The sequence below is a fragment of the Haliaeetus leucocephalus genome, unplaced genomic scaffold (assembly GCF_000737465.1).
Source record: "Haliaeetus leucocephalus isolate CR32 unplaced genomic scaffold, Haliaeetus_leucocephalus-4.0 Scaffold228, whole genome shotgun sequence".
Taxonomy (NCBI): domain Eukaryota; kingdom Metazoa; phylum Chordata; class Aves; order Accipitriformes; family Accipitridae; genus Haliaeetus; species Haliaeetus leucocephalus.
Window position 1 is genome coordinate 6,859,986 of NW_010972664.1, and position 14,849 is coordinate 6,874,834.

The 14,849-nt window shown below is 37.2% G+C and overlaps 1 protein-coding gene across 1 annotated transcript in view; it reads left to right on the forward strand.

Moving 5' to 3' along the window:
- CADM2 (cell adhesion molecule 2) overlaps positions 1 to 14,849 on the forward strand; it is a 187,926-nt gene that overhangs the window by 69,170 nt on the left and 103,907 nt on the right. The gene's annotated exons all lie outside the window — the stretch shown is intronic.

A 14,849-nucleotide genomic window follows, 5' to 3' on the forward strand; every position in this document is an offset into this window, starting at 1 on the left:
AGGAAAAGCCCTTTAGAATTTATTTTTAGGCCTTGTCTCTGCAGGATGTTACTCTAGATAATCCAAACTTCAGTTATTTTGTATCTCTGTATATTGGCTTATTTTTTCCAACAGGATTTCTGGAAACTTGATGTTTTCCACAATGCATTGTTTCAAAGTTGAATGAACCTGCCTATGTATCTGTGTGCCGTACTCTGAAGTCATGTTGTCCTTTGAGGCCATTTTTTTTCACTTATAAACTGTAAGACACTCAGGAGAACACCTTTTCGCCATCAGATGACATTTTCATATTCACTTTCGTTATGCCCACCATTCTTTGGGGTACAGCTATTTGGATTTCTGCAGAACACCTGTACTTCTGATTGCCAGCTAGCTTTGTGTTACTGCCCCCTCAGACTGCCAACTTATCAAAAGCCACAATGCACAAGTAATTATTCTCTATCATTCCTGCTTGCTCCATTAATTTTCCACCAATCAATTTAGTGCTTTCCAGCACTAGCATAGAGTCATTATACATAGAAAGGTAAGTGAGAAATGTGCCAAAAGAAACTCAAGTTTAGAAGAGAGGGTGGAAATACCATTTAAAACCATGGAGAAAGCAGTATTTTTTTACTGGTGACAAGGAGACTAAGAACAGGCTATTATTGTCCTTTTCCTTACCACCTGCATCTCCATGGTCAACATACTCAGAAGTCTTACGCTGGGCAAGTTTCTAAAGAAAACTTTATAAAAGAGAAGGAGATTCAGGGAACTGATGGTGTCGTTCAGCAGAGAGCCTTGAAGGAAAAGGAGGAGAAGGATGATTTACTAGAGCAATCCCAAAGACTCTAAATGGAGTACATCGCCCTGGAACTGGGCCCCTTGATTTTATTCTTCTGGTATTACTTACATTGTTGTGAGTATTACTGCAGTCACTGGAAGCTGCTGACATTTTTCCATCAATCCATAAGACTTCAAACATATAAGAGACATCCTATTTGTATTAATGAGAGGCGTGCTCAGAGGACCCAATGTGAGCTGACCCAATATATCCTCAATGCCACCTGACAGCAGTTCAAAAATAGTGCTGACAAAACAGATGAATTATGGGACCTCATGAGAAAAGTCAGGAAAATTTGTTAATCTGATGTCCTGTAGGCCTCAAAATCACAACCACTACTTGGTGGCATTGCTCCGTAGGGTACGTGTTCTGAACGTCCCAGGGGTATTTCAGATCAGCAGAGAGCTATGGGAGAATAATAAGCAAGTATCTTAAAATGGTCAAACAGAACAGCACAGATGAGCACCAGTTCGGCAGAGAATGGGTACACAATGATTGGGCATCACCCACTAGAATTACATTTGGTTTTTAAACACCTTCCTAAAATAAGAAAATTTTTTTCTGTGGTACATGGATGCTCCTTACAAATTATCCATGTATCATCACAGGTTAGAAAAAAAGGGCAATAATAAATTGTCTAGCCATTTCTGTCCTGTATAATTATGCTTGAAAGTAAAAAAGTCTTCTTTGTTTCAAACAACTAGCTGCTGACAATGGAAAAAATATTTGTGGCTTCATCAAAACAAAAAAAAAGCAAAGAAAAGGAAAACAACAGAACAGTAGGAATTACAGGATTGTGTTTGCATCCAGTGGATGCAGTGGATGGTAGAGAAAAAGAAAAGCAATGCAACGGTTGGAATGACAGGTTTTTATTTATGCCTAGTGAAAGACAGAATAAAATTAAATCTGTCCTAGACGATGAGACTATATGAAAAAGATATTTGTAATGAGTCCGTGGAGAGATGTAGATAGAGGTGCTTATGAGTCCACACAGCTGCTTTTATCATCAGCTTTAATAGGAAGTAAACTTAACAAAATGAAAGCCAGTAATGCCATCAGCAGTGATATCAATATGGAATATACTTATTCCCTCTTCTTCCCCTTACACAAATCTTAGGTTTTATTAGTGTGATAGAGCAATCAAATCAGCTTTCTCCAGTAGTATTACAGTACATGAAATGAGGCTGAGGACTAAAGTTTTGTCGTGGTTTAACCCCAGCCAGCAACTAAGCACCACGCAGCTGCTCACTCACTCTCCCCCACCCAGTGGGATGGGGAGAAAATTAGGAAAGGAAGCAAAACCCGTGAGTTGAGATAAGAACGGTTTAATAGAACAGAAAAAAATAAACTAATAATGATAACTAATAAAATGACAACAGTAATAATAAAAGGATTGGAATGTACAAATGATGCAGAGTGCAATTGCTCACCACCTGCCAATCGACACCCAGTTAGTCCCCGAGTGGCGATCCCTCTGCCCCCATTCCCCCCATTTTCTATATTAGATGTGACGTCACATTGTATGGAATACCCCGTTGGCCACTTTGGGTCAGGTGCCCTGGCTGTGTCCCATCCCATCTTCTAGTGTCCCTCCAGCTTTCTCGCTGGCTGGGCATGAGAAGCTGAAAAATCCTTGAGTTAGTCTAAACACTACTTAGCAACAACTGAAAACATCAGTGTTATCAACATTCTTCTCATACTGAACTCAAAACATAGCACTGTACCAGCTACTAGGAAGACAATCAACTCTATCCCAGCTGAAACCAGGACAACTTTTCAGATAAAAAAGTTTTTATTTTCTTTTGATTTATATATGTGTATGTAATAGAAATAATGTCTGAGTCCTCCTGCTGCTCCTTTCTGGTTTTTTAATGGTTAGGTCCAGAAGTAGAGATTACCTATATTATTTATAGCTTGACCAAAAGAAGGATGTCTTGAAGGAGACCATGATCAGTCCTTGTTTTCACAGGGCTTTCCAGATTAATTTTGCAGACTTCAAATATTAAAATAATAGGGATGCTGTTAGGGTAAGCATACTGTACCCCACTCCAGACTGTGGGATAATTAGCTCCTCCAATCTTTTGAGCTTTATTTATCACTAATTTATGTTATGTCTCACTTCTGCTTAATCCTGTCCATCTCTATCTCATTCTCTGTGTACTGCAGGGCAGCCCAATTGCCCAAGTTTTTCAGTCGTGCTGAAAGGTTTGGCCGTAATTTAGTTTCTGCTTGGCCAGCAGAGGCTTGTGGTAGCATGACACTGCTTGCTGAGTTTATTTTTCCTCTGACCCTTACTGTCAACAGTAAACCTAAAATAGACTTGTATCCCCTGTGGCTTTACTCTGAAGTTTGCTTGTCAGACTAGCTGCCACTGATTATTAGGAAGTGCTTCTTGTAAGCGATAAATACAAATCTCAAAGGGATATTTCATTTCATTGTTTACTTCTGCATTCGAGCTAAACTAAGAATGCATTCTTTGTTCCTCTCTTAAAGAATCACAGGTGCAGTACTCAATTTTGAAAGTTTCTCAGTACAATATTTGGGAGATTGTATACTATAAGTCCTCATGCACACTCCTGAAAAAACATTTTGAGGGCAAGTACAACTTCTGGCCCACATGTGGGAAGTCAATGAATTCTGTTCATCCCTCCTCAATGTCTCAGACACGTGTTGTTTCCCAGAAGCAGCATCTTCACTTTCCTCCAGGTCTTATCTGAGCAGAAGCCAGCCAACATGTTGCTTCCTACTGAACAAAGTGCCATAAAATTACCCAGTGATTGCCTTAGTGAAGATTCTCTGACTACAGTAAATTACCCAGCAGACCTCAGTAAAAATTAATTGTGTAAGTCTGCCCCAGAGGCTGCTTTTGAAGCTTTAAAATGAAATCAAATCATTTGAACTTCAAACCTAATCATTGTGATTCTAAAATGGCAGCTGTGATGTGATCCGTGCTAACGGACTCAGTGAGATTTTGCTCAAAAGCTGACCACACTCCCAAATGACAGCACTAATAAGCTAAATATGTGTTATGTAAAGAAATGTCTAGAGAGGCAATTTTGAGTAAATTCTGTATTGGCAGACACAGATGTGCAGTGAATTGTTGGTCTGACAAGTCTATAGCCATCAGCTAACTTCCTTCTACAGGCTATTCCAACACTGTTTGTGTAATAGGCTGTTTCTTCATTTGTGGGTTGTTACTACATTTTTTTGCAATGAACGTCCAAACTTCACTTTAAAATTAGGCAGCTATTCCAAGAGAATGATGGAATTATTGCCTGGGAAATAAACTTATTGATTTTGAATTAAATAAACAAAATGCCTCGAATGCAGCAGACTACAGATAAGCAAATCAGCAATGCACTTGTGCAGCCATGTAGAAAATTGAGTGTGTGTGTGTGTGTGTCTAACAACAGCGTACTACTGTGATTTCTGGTGTATTAACAAACAGAGGTTTCTCTGACAACAGGATGGGTTTAGAAGTTCTGCTGATGTAAAGCAAAGTAATTTTATCAAAGAGCTAGATTACCTGATGCTCACTAAGAGAGTTTAGCCCATTATTTTTACCTGGCTGCTTTCAAGTTTTTGTTGGAACACAGTTTCTACAATTACACATTCTGAACAAAAATAAGTGAAAATGTATGAAATGTGATATATATGTGTGTGTGAATATGTGAAAATATAATATATTAAATATAGTATATATTACAATATACGTTCATATAGTACTATGTGAAATAAGGCATTATAAAAAAAAGGCAAGAAAAAGGTCATACGTAGTTGACTGTTAGACCCTTTGTCTATAAACAATGCCTAAAACACAGTTGCACATCAGAACAGTGTTTAGAGGAAAAGAAGGTGTCTTCCTTAAATCTTAATGTTTAGTTCTAATGAATCAGTTACATTTAAAATATGTTAAGTGGCTGTTCAGGGTGACTGTCTCAACCATGGACTTGCTGTCTTTTAGTAGCTCAGAAGGGGCAGAAGTGTTCCCATGCAAAAGGACCACCTTTTGAACACCTTTTAGCTATGATAAACTATGAGGGGAGAGGGACAGTTTTCTCTGTTGCCTACATATGGTCCTTCTGTACTGTAAATGGGTAAAATATGTGTCACGTTCATTTTCTTTCAACTGTGTGGCTGAGGCAGACCACTGGTCTTTTTGAAGCTGTTCAACTAAGACCTAAGATTTTAATTTTCTTTTAGTGTGCTGCTTTATTTTACTCACTTTAGTTATTTTGCTCAACTTTGCGCTTAAAAAACTTTTTTGCTCTTGCACTTTGGCGTGAGTCATCTCCTTTTTTCCTTGGCCTCAGAATTATTTCTTCTAATTAGGGTTTGGTTTTTTTTATGGTATGTCTCCCAGAACTCCCCAGGAGTTAGGTGGTACCCATGCTTTAGGAACAAAGACACAGTTCCCTTTTTTGGAAGTAGCTTGTACTGTCTAGGCAGAGAACATGTTTTTCCAAAGTGAAGAAAATATGAGAGTTAGAAGAAATTTCCTTCAGTGATGCTGATCCTGTTTTGTTTCTGAGCAATCAACAGCATTATTGGTCATTCTCATTTGCTTATGACAATCTCTTCATTACGCTGTGTGACACCCTCAAAGACACACTAGCTAAAAGTAAAATCTGGGAATTATTGGCATGATTACACACTTCCTCCATCTTTGTATGGACAGTCTGGCAAGAGATACACCCCCAGAGTCAGGAAATAGTTTACTGTCTAGGATAATGAGGTGTCACAGCCTTCCAATTTTTCATTGATTTTTTAACAAGGCCCCAAAATACTAAGCCAGCTCAAATAAATATAGATAAACTGTATGTTGAGTCAGGAGTGAAAATAGCTGGAGTGTTTGTAAGAACTGAAACTTGTTCTGGCTTTACCATGAGAGAAAATATTTATCTAACTCTATCTTTAGTCAATAAGCTTAAGCATGCAATTCTCCTATAACTTCTGATGCAGTGGAAAGACCTGGATTTTCCAAGGGCATAATTCTCTAGGGCCATAAAAGAAAGAACTTGCTTGAGATTTGCACTTCCAGGGTTTTGCAGTTCTCTGTTTCAAAGTAGCACAATTTGCTCTCTTGCTATAACCATTTTATCTTAGAATAATTTGAGTGTTTGGGAACTGTGATACCTCAGAGACCTCTGGAACTTGTGGAAGGTGGCCAATATCTCAAGTTTAAGCCTTCTTTCAAGAGTAACAAGATGGCACAGATGCAGCAGCACATTCTCTGGCATGGCCCATCCTATTGCATACTGTTCATAACAAATGGCAAAGAAAATTTCCCTTTGAGGAAACAGAATTGTTTTGTTCCAAACCGAAACACTCCTAATGCTTTTGTTGGCTTTAATGCTTTATTCTTCAGAGTTTGTAGACACAGCTCTGGGAACAAGACACATTTAGGCTATGTGTTCTTTTTTTGAGGAAACAGTCTGCTGTCATCATCGTATAGCTGTCACTAAGTCATTATCAAACTGTCATCTCCTATCAGTCCTTCTGCTAAGCATACCTGACAAAGCCAGGTATGAATAATAGGTCACAAGAGGGAAACTCAGAACTTTTTTTTTTCTTTTTTTTTTTTTGAATGATTTGTCAGGACTGTCCGTGCTGTGAGAACAATGTCTTTGCTTCAGACACCAAAGAGTGCTGGGTTTTGCTCCAGCACTGGCCTGATTCAGGGATCTTTTTTACATATGTCCTTTATCCTTAGCAATGAAGTATACGTCCTATCCTGAGTTAATGGAGGGTAGTAGCTGGTTAGTGTAAAAGACCACCGAGCATCTTGATCACTTGGGCTTGGCTATAGCAATATTGTTTTCAGGATGTACCCCATCTCTACAGAACGGGAGTCCTGGACCTTGGGTTCTTAGATCTCAGCTTTTCAAGTGAGTTTCTCTATCCACCCTTCGTCTCACAACTTAGATGGTCTTACTGATTAAAGCCACTTTTTGTTCCTGCTTAAAAAGCAAGAGGGTTATGTTTTCTGTGTGATGTGCAGACAGGACCTTGGTGTCTCAGAAAACCTCCCTCTCTAATCGTAGACAATCTCTGTAAGCCTAAGCAAGCAGGGATTTCCTTCACTTCAGTGAAAATATGCCAGCTGTTTAAATCCTTTAAAAGCTCATGAGGAAAAGCTAGATGTTTTCTTAAATGGCTACCTGAGAGGTACCGTCTCTTGTGACTGATGCTCCCATCCTTTAGAAGTCAACTGAGTGGTGTTCCTGCTTTTCTCTTTCAATGAAGATGTTCTGCTGGACTGCTGTGACCTTGAGAATGAGAGAATGTCAAGATCTTCCAGTTGACTCCCTGTTACATTGCGAGATAAGTTTACTCTTTATACACATTCAGGTTTCCACCCAAGACTCACTCGTGTTGAGATACTCTTCTGGTGTTCTACTCAAACAGTTTGGTTTATTTGTTCCTGAATCACAGTATGAATGTTAATATGGACAATAAAGATACCTCATTTCAATACTTTGGTGGCCAGTTTTCCATTCTCTCTCCCTTAAACGAGGGATATTTCCATATTTACCAGTGTAAGATGCAGTTAAAAATAGAAATAACAAGTAAGCAAATTAAAAGATACAGCTTTAGTACATGTACACCTCTTCATATTGAATGAAAAGTAAGAAGTTATTCTATTTAATTATTTAGCTCAATAATTATGTAAACACAATGTTAATAAGTAAAATTATCTTGTTTAAGCTTTTCATATTAGTGAATGCTTCCAACAAATGAAACATAAAGGATAGTTACTGTAAACAGTAAAGAATGATATCTCTGAACATGAAAGTTCAGTGCCACAATTTGCATGTTTAAATGAGATCAATTAGGTTAATGATGGATGAAAATAAGAAAACCATGATTTAAATGCAAAATAATTCTAAAACTTGTAGGTCCATTTATTGCCAAACTTTCATCTTTCAAAGGGGATATCGGGTTCAAAGGGTTAATGTACAATCCTGACCTTTCCCAACTGGAGGCTTATGTTCAAATATGGTTTATAAGTGAAATATAATCTAATATACTTTATTCCTCTCTAAAATATTTTGTAGGAAAAGCCACAGAGTGGCTTGTCTATTCTGCATAGAAACTTTAAAATATGGTGTGGGCAGGTTATTCCATTTCCTTGTCATGTGTTTAAGAGAGGGCTCAAGGTTTCAAAGGAAGTTTGGGAGGGAACATTTAATAATATGAAAAGTAGGATGTTCAGGAAATAAACATAAAATAAATATAATTCCATTTCAGAGGAGTAAGCTTTTAGCATAGGACAGAGACAACCTGTGGTAAAAGGACTGAAAAGACAGAGGGCATGGCTACACTGGGAAATGGAGCACAGTGAGGTTGTCCTTAAACCTGTTCCAAATACGTTTGAACCGCACAGTGCTTTGCCATGTGGAGACACAAGCTTCGGTCAGTGTGGTGACGTTTCAAAATTAATGAGCACTGGTGGGCTAACAACTGTGTCCTCTCTGGAGGAGAGGCTGGGGACACAGCCTTACAGAGCTCACTGTAGGTTTTTGAGGTCACATAGTTAATTTGGTCACAACTGGCCACATGCCATTGTCATCAGTAGAAATCCCCACAGTGAGTCAGTCAAGCCACTGTAGGATATTCTTAGGTGGACATAAGAAAGAGAACAAGTTAGTTCATCTACCTGAAAAGACCAGAAAACTAGTGTAATGATGTAAAAAAGGCAGTGCAGCTGATTTCCTATAATGGTAAACTTTTCTCTACGTAAGGAAGTAAGTTCCAGAAATAATGATCTCTTACAGACAGCCCAGTAGCAGTATCCCCAAGACTGACTCACTGACTGATTTTTGAAGCTCCTAATCTAAGTAACAATCAGTTACTATAAAAGGGATTAAAAAATAATTTCTCTGCATTGTATTTGATAAGATGAATGCCTACATGGATATAAAGTGAATATATTAGATGATCTATGTTAGTGATAAGTAGTGGAAGGTTGAATTTACAGAAAAACTAGAAAGCACGTTTTTAAATATACTTGTTATAACTACTTTATATCAGGTAGCACTAACAGGACAAGAAAGACTGAGTGGCTGAATGACAGTCCAGTGTCTGAGAAATTCCACATCAGGTCTCAGTTGGAGCAAGAATTTTTCGGGTACATGACTAAGATCCATTAAGCTCCATGCTGCCTTCAAAAATATGATTAAGATATCTTTTTTCATCTTTTCCTAGCCTAGACTTGTTATTTCAAATGGGATCATCTTGGAAGGAGACTGAAAATTACAGAATCTGTATAGTTTACACCCCAAGTTACAACTCTGGTCACCTTCAGCCAGTCAGCCTAATGACAGAAGGACAGAGCTGTTCTAGGCTTTCCTTGTAGAACAGTTTAGGTGGCTGTTTATTTCCAAAACTAAAGACTAGCAAGCAGGTGAGATAGTTTGGAGGAAAACATATGTAGAGATTGCTAGTAGGACCTCCCAAGGAATAGAAGTTTGCCCTTCATGAAAGCATGGTATATATTTATAAGAAACAAGTCAAATTTTCATGCCCTGATACTACTGCTTAATTATTTATATAGATTAAACTTTTATAGTGTCCAATACCTGATATGAATGTCAGAGAAAGGCTTGAAGGGGTATTTGGGTATGCTGAGCATCCAGAGCTCTTATTTACTTCTTCAACAGTTTTGGATGTGCTGCAATTCTCAAGCCATAATCAAGATAATTTAAGTCAGATATAACAGAAAACTGAAGGTCTTAAGCAAAAGAAACTGAGGACGCAGAAGATAAAATTACATTGAATGGTCATGCGCCGACTCAGAGTTAGGCGTTTCTTGATAATACCTGATTTAGGCAGAAGGGTTTTTTTTCTCTTGCTTTTTTTCTTTACTCCTCTTAGGTGACATGGCAAAAATGACATAAAATATAAGTAAGCTGGAGAGAGTACAGTGTAAAGCAACGGAGCTGTTAAATGGAACAGAGAGGTTTACATATCTGCAGAGACTGGCAAAATGGAGATTGTTTAGTCTGAAGAAGTGGCATGACAGAAACAATTAAACAAGATAAAAGTTGTAAAACTAAGCTTCATCACTTGCATTCACTGAAGAAAACAGAACTGAGTTGCCAAAGAAAATATTATTTCTACCATATCATTCATGTGTGTATGGGACCTAATGGATGACTAAGAAACCAATGACCCATTCTGCAAAAGCATGTAAAGGGGAATAGCTGTATCTGGTGCTATCTTCATGAAGTGTCGCACATTTAGAACTGTGGTGACAGTGCCACTCTGTCTGCCACTTAATTCAACAGGGTCTACCAATATATCCAATGCTATGCTCGCATCTATCTCTGCCAGTTTTAAGACCAACCACAAAGTATGTAAAAATGATCAATGAACACATTACATGACAAAGGAAGGGTAGGGTTTTAACACATTTAAATGGAGCACAGAGGAACTGTGGAGATTTGGTAGTGTACCTCCATCTTCTCTTTTACCTTCCCAAAACCCCAAGCCACACATGGTGTACTAACACATTTTAATTACTTTTTTTTTTTTTTTTTTAGCAATTGTGGTGAAGGAGTCTGGTATGACTGACAGGTGAGATGTTGAAACAGGTACTATGAATATTTTTAACAAAGTACCAGATAATCAGTGTTCACAGAATTAGTAACCTAAAGGGTTTCCTGCAAGCTTGGTGCTTGAATTCAGGCACTCAGGAATTATGAGTGTCAGGAGGGAATATTTCACTGATCGAGCTTTCTTTTCCCTCACACTGGCATTTGGCTTGTTGTTTTGCATCCAGGAAAGTGTTTTTACACTCTTCTGGTACAAACTGTTATTACTTTTTTCTTCAACGAACATCGTTTTAAGCTAAATTAAAAGAGAAGACATAAAGGATGACACAATAGTCATCAAAGAATCTCAGATAACAAAGGACCATAAGCTGTTTCTGGTCCTGCTTGACTGTAAAGTAGTTTTTAAAGGAATGTAAAAGGAAGATATAGGAATATCCATGCAGATATGATACCAAGTATTCACTTTTATCAAAGCTTAGTATTTAAAAAATATTATAATGCTTAACTTTACAGTAGTGTTGAATACATTTATTGAAATGAAATACCATTGCCTGGACACAATAATTTGATACAGATTGTCTCACCCACAAATACTAATAATAAAATAATTAGTCAGATACTGTGTTTTTCTCTCATCTGCTTAAGCAGTGAGTCATTCGTTATATTCTGAAGAAGAGCATCAAATTTACTGTATCTCCCAGGGTTATTTGATGAAGTTTACCAATGCAGACTTGCTTTGTGAGTGCTTATTCAAAGCAATAGGACACAGCCAGAAACCATGCTACTTGTCAATTTAAAAAGAAGCCAGATTCGGGGGAATGCTGATTCACTGCTCTAGGATACATGCAGCTGGTAAGTGTAAAAGCTATTAAAAATGGTGAGCACTTTCACAGAGCTGATTAGAGTATGCCTCTCTCTTCTTTCAGATCTCATTTGGGATATCCAATTTGATGTTTATTTTTGTACGTACTAGAGTGGCTTGTCCTTGTAATTTACTTTAAAAGTATTTTTTTTCTAAGTTTAATTACTTAGGTCTTTTAGAAATAGTAATAAAATTGTGTAGGAATACAGAATTTTCAAGGAGTTTTGTAATGGCTATCCATATGTGAAAATTATGATCTCATGGTTTCTGGGGAAAAAAAAAAGATACCTTAATCTGTCCTATGCTTACTCCACTGCTAATTAAACTGGAAAGCAGATATATCATCATTTTCAGAGGTATCTGCTTATTTTATCTTTGCATCTGGAAATGATGGAAAGGTTCCAGGGAAATAAGAGAGAAAAAGCAGGATGAAAAATGAAGAAGGCTGTGACATAAATAGATTTTGCAAACATCCTTTTTGAAAAAACAGACAAAAATAAGTAGAAAATAAATGAATTAGTCTCTCAGGAAATACTTTAAAAAACTTATCATCTGGCAGTCATTTATTACCAGGTAGCAATAATCTTTTATTATCAGACAGTTAGATTTTTGTAACATTTTTTAAAATGATAGCACCAGAACTGTTGTTGTTCACTTCCACAATAAAATATCACAGAAATTTATGGAAGCTTTTCAATATTCAGAAGATTTGTGGTCATAAAGTAAAACTATGAAGTAAAGACAAGCTGTTGGTACCTCATAATTTAGCTAAACCTGTAAGAAGAAAAGTGTGTTGTAATGAATACATCATACTAATTTGGACTCTGGTACAGAGAGGAAATGGTGTTTAATGTGCAAAAAATTAAACAAAAAAATAAAAAAAATAATTTAAAATGGCAGAGTAAACCTGAGTATTATAGATCCAGGCAGGAGATGCTGCTGCACGCAGTTAAATGCTTATGTCAGAGCTTAGAGTGGTCTGGGAACAGTCAGTGGACAACAGCAGGAAGGTGAGGGGCTAAGACATTTCTATCCCTTTTGGTGTCAAAGGAAAATTTGTAAGTTTTCCTGGGCAGTGGCAATTGCTGGCTATGCAGACAGCTTGAAACAATAACCCTCAGTGAGAGAAACATACCTGTCCACCTGAGAAGGATAGTAATATTATGATCCATTGCTGCTGGAACTCATTAGAAACAATGCATCAAGTTATGGCAAGAGAAGAGTGCAGTGAGCCTCACCAACCAACCAAAGCAGAATTTCATATATTTCAACAAGGCACAGCCTGCTTGCTGAGAAGATGAGAATGCTCCTGTTATTCCTAGAAATCCCAACAAAATTTCCTTTAGAGAAGGAGAGAAACCTCATTCCAGTGCCTCTGCCAAATGATCTGGCAGCCGTGAAATGGATGTTGTATCATAGGTAGGGCCTATGTATTTTGTTCTGTGGGCTGCGTGGAGCTCGAGTGAGTGTTTTCTGAACTGGCGAGTAGTTAATAAGATATGTTCCTTGTGTTGCTTATGGTCCATGAAGGTAAAAGCTGGCATTCATGGGAAGCTCACTGATCACAGTGGGAAGAATTGCTCTGTCATACAAGCATAGCTCTCTTCCTGAATGGATCCAATGGCATATTTCATATTATTGGATCCAGTGTGGAGTGACATTGTTAAACGAAGCCTTTTGTTACTAGCAGTACTTTTAAGGCTTTTTAAATCATTTTGTACAGAAGGAAACTTCTGTCACAAAACATAATTAAAAACATCTAGTCATCATCCTAAATGATTAAATAAGAAGGCAGTATCAATGTTTTTGGAAGGAGGGATTTGAATAACACTTGTAGCACATCCTGATGTATTATGAGCACTCGCTTTCTCTGACAAACCCAGCAAGCGGGGTGTTCGTGCCTCCCTGTATTGGTGTCTTTCCTATTACTGTTAACATAATTTGCGCTCAAACAATAAGTCCGACAAGGATCACAGACTTCATTACAGCAAACTCGGCTTCTTACTGCACGTGGAGACATGTTCATAACATAAACTACAGAGAGGGAATCACCTTCAAAGAAAACATGCATCAGAATCAAAGTATTCCAGTGGAGGCCTAGGGTCAAATGATGTTAATGAGCTGTTTTCAATTATTTAGAACATGATTAGGGACAGGATTGTATTTGCCCTGATTTTGAAATAGGCACCTGACAATTTGGTAGCATGGAAACTAATCAGATGGGAGGGCATTGTTTTGGAAGTTTAATAATGTTTGTTGTAATATTATATTGTATAGAGGTATACATTTTTATTTGCAACAGGCAACCATATTTGAACAGCTGTGCCTCCCTTTCTTTCTTCCATTTTCAGTTCGTCTAGCTCTTTTGGTACTGGTTTGAACTTGGAAAAAGCAGGACATTGTAAAAGATAAAAAAAGCACAGAATCCCTTGTGTTTTAAGAAAGAGAGATTTAGACAGCACATATCATACTGATGTGTGCCATGCATAGAGGAAAGAACCTCACCAATGGATTTTTCTTTTTGAACCCTGAAGACTCATAAACTAAAATAATTCAAGAGATTAATCTTTCTCTGTACACCTTTTATATATTGAACCTTGTATGTTACTGTCACCAAATGGGACATTTTTTCTGTGCCAGGTCTTTTAATATCCTACAGACCAGAAAGAATACATTCTGTGATGAAGGGACAACCGTGGAAGCCAAGAGAAATGTGATTTCTTCTTGACACTGTCAACCATTTCCTTAAAATGATGTGAGCCAACCTTCCCAAGACTCTTAAGTTGAGACCAATAGTACTTTATGTATTGATAGTTACTTAGACAGCAAATAACTTGTTTTATATTTATTATTGGACTGTTTTGATCATGACAAAAACATGGTAGCCAGGTACAAAGAGAAGATCCAAAAAATTTCTAAAATCACTGTATAGCATGCAAAACCATGAATGGATAATACTACAGGAGATGATTGTCATTGAAATTTTGTAGAACCCACATCTGTTATGCCATTTTACTTTGAGAAGTAGGAGTTACAGACTTCATGCAATAAACATGTTTAAAAACCCAAAAACTTGAAGGGGCACTGCACTTCATATAAAATAATAATATGCAAACATAAATGCCCTAGCTGAATATATATCTGTTACTAGTTTGGAAAAGGTCTTCATAAATTTGGGCTTGTATTAGTAAAATATCTAATATCTGCTTCTGGCATGGTGATTACATTTAGTGATTTTTCATTTTTTTAAAAAATTGTTTAAACATTAAAAATTTTGCCATCTTTGACAAGTAGGAAGGATACTCTGAGGGCACCAGTTCAAAGGCCTTGAAAACATTTCAGTAAATTTTTTACATGTAAAGCCCAAGAATGGATGTACCAAAGACACTTGATGTTAAGCATTGACAGAACTTTAATTAAGCATTCTAGGAATTGTGTAGGGAATATTAAAGTTTTATGGGTTTTTCTTTTCATTAATATCCTAATTTGGCTTTAGAAACTGTTTTAAAATGTAAGATGAATGGTATATTCCATGTTATGTTGGCACTGAATGTAAATAGGGACAGTTTACACAGTACTGAGTTACTTGTGGAATTCTAATTCATAATGT